A 3,160-nucleotide genomic window follows, 5' to 3' on the forward strand; every position below is an offset into this window, starting at 1 on the left:
GGAGGTTTCCAGTTAAGTATGGCTGAAATTTTGTTCGGGTCAACTCGAATACCCGATGCGGATACCACATGACCCAAGAAGCTAACCTCTCTTAACCAGAACTCACACTTACTGAACTTAGCATATAACTGCTTATCCGGCAAAATTTGCAACACTAGTCTCAGGTGCTCAGCATGTTCGGTCTCATCTCTTGAATAGACCAAGATGTCATCAATGAACACAACTACGAACCGATCCAAATATGGCCTGAAGATCCGATTCATCAAATCCATAAATACCGCAGGGGCATTAGTGAGCCCAAACGGCATCACTAAGAATTCGTAGTGACCATATCTCGTTCTGAAGGCAGTTTTGGGTATGTCCGAATCTCGAATTCGCAACTGATAATAGCCCGATCTCAAATCTATTTTTGATAACACTGAGGCTCCTTTTAGTTGATCAAACAAATCATCAATACGCGGTAACGGATATTTATTCTTTATCGTCACTTTATTCAGTTGACGATAGTCAATGCACAACCTCAGGGTTCCGTCCTTCTTTTTCACGAACAATACTGGTCCACCCCAAGGTGAGAAACTTGGTCGAGCAAAACCTCTATCCGTCAATTCTTGCAACTGAGCTTTCAACTCTTTTAACTCGGTTGGTGCCATACGATACGGAGCTATCGAAATCGGCGTGGTCCCAGGTACAAGCTCAATACCAAACTCTATCTCCCGAACAGGTGGTAAACCCGGTAATTCTTCAGGAAAAACATCCGGGTATTCACAAACCACCGGCACAGATTCGGGTTTCTTTTCTAATTCTTTGTCATCAAGTACATACGCAAGGTATGCTTCGCACCCTTTTCTTACATATTTCTGGGCCAACATTGAGGATATTACAGCTGACAACCCCGTTAAGTCCGTAGACTCAACTCGGATCATCTCGTTATTTGCACACCTCAAATCAATAGTCTTGCTTTTGCAATTCACAACCGCATCATGCGCGGTCAACCAATCCAAACCAAGAATAACATCAAATTCATCAAACGGCAAAAGCATCAAGTCCGCCGGAAAACAGGAACCTCGAATTACTAGGGGACATTTCTTACACACTTTGTCGACAAGCACGTAACGACCCAAGGGATTTGACACCCGAATTACGAACTCAGTAGACTCAATAGGTAAAGTCTTACTGGATGCTAAGGTTTCACATATGTAAGAATGAGTAGAACCGGGGTCAATCAAAGCAATTACATTAGTATCAAAGAGAGTAAAAGTACCGGTAATAACATCAGGCGAAGAAGCATCCTCGCGGGCACGTATAGCATAAGCTCTAGCAGGCGCACGAGCCTCGGATCTGGTCGTAGCATCTCTAGATCCTCTCTGACCACCACTAGCATTGCCCGTATTTCCAGATGGTCTACCTCGAGCAGTGGTAGCACCCGGTTTCCCACTCTGATTTACATTCTGTTCAGATAACCTCGGGCAATCTTTAATGAAGTGGTCAACTGATCCGCACTTGTAACAGGAGCGGTCAGGGAATCTACAACTCCCCGAATGCCATTTACCGCAATATCGACATTTCGTTCTGTCTCGACGTTCATTCCCAACACTGGCGACCGAAGTGCCTCGTGTACCCATAGGGGGTCGATCACGATCTCGTCTAAAAAGGCCCGAAGTGCCTCTAGACCGGCCCACATCATCTCAAAATTTCGTCGATGCCTGTTGAAGAGACTTTCCCGAGGATCTTTTACGAAACTCTCCAGTTCCCACATCAACTTTTTGTTTTTTTTTTCTAAGCTCTTCGGCTTTACAAGCTCGCTCGACAAGTACTACGAACTCTCGTATTTCAAGAATGCCCACGAACATTTTTATATCTCCATTCAGCCCATCCTCGAAGCGTTTACACAAGATAGCCTCGGACGAAACACATTCCCGAGCATACCTACTAAGTCTAACAAATTTTCGCTCGTAATCAGTAACTGACATAGAACCTTGCTTAAGCTCAAGAAATTCCTTCCGTTTTTGATCAACAAATCTCTGACTGATATACTTTTTCCGAAACTCAGTTTGGAAAAACTCCCAAGTTACTTGCTCTCGGGGCACAACAGAAGTCAGAGTACTCCACCAATAGTAGGCAGAATCGCGTAGCAAGGAGATAGTACACTTTAGGCATTCATCGGGTGTACAAGATAGCTCATCGAGTACCCGGATAGTGTTGTCCAACCAAAATTCAGCTTGCTCGGCATCGTCGCTATCCGTAGCTTTAAATTCAGTAGCCCCATGTTTTCAGATTCTGTCAACTGGGGGCTTATTTGACCTTATTTGGTCAGTTTCCGGAGGTATTGTAGGTGCGGGGGTGGTGTTAGTCGGGAATGGAGGTTGTGGAACAGCCGTATTAGTTCGAATGTATTGGTTGAACCAATCATTCATCATGCTATAGAAAGCTTGTCTAGCTTCATCATTCGGGTTACTAGCATTAGGTTGAGAGTCCGCCGGCGCTGTCCCTTGTGCGGGAGCAGGCGCTACACTCTCAAGATCATCAGCTACCGCTCGGTCGGGATCGGGATCCATTACTATAAATAAACACATTTACAATTGTAAGAAATCACCACACTATCAAATAATCACATAAAATGGCATGTATAGCTAGACCCAACGCATTACGGTAGTCCTACAATCTACTAAACCGTAGCTCTGATACCAATCAAATTGTAACACCCCGAACCCGAGACCGTCACCGGAGTCGAACACGAGGTGTTAACAGACTTTAAACCACTTATAAAAAAATTTCCCAGACACTGCCAATCTGCGTACTAGTCGCTTCAAAAAATCATATCTTGAGTTCAGAAACTCGGTATCCAGTTCCGTAAATTTTCCCTGAAACTAGACTCATATTCCCATCTACATATTTTTTTTAGAATTTTTGGTTGGGCCAATTAGTACAGTTTATTATTCAAAGTCTCCCATGTTACAGGGATCGACTACACTGACCTTTGCGCATTACGACTTGGATATCTCCCTGTACAGGGCTTCAATACTGATGTCATTTGTTTCTATAGAAACTAGACTCAAAGAGGAATCTATACATATATGGCATGACTCCTAATTATCTCCGGTTAATTTATAATGAATTTCCAAAGTCGAAACAGGGAATCCAGAAACCGTTCTGGTCCTGT

The sequence above is a fragment of the Gossypium hirsutum genome, chromosome A02 (assembly GCF_007990345.1).
Source record: "Gossypium hirsutum isolate 1008001.06 chromosome A02, Gossypium_hirsutum_v2.1, whole genome shotgun sequence".
NCBI lineage: Eukaryota > Viridiplantae > Streptophyta > Magnoliopsida > Malvales > Malvaceae > Gossypium > Gossypium hirsutum.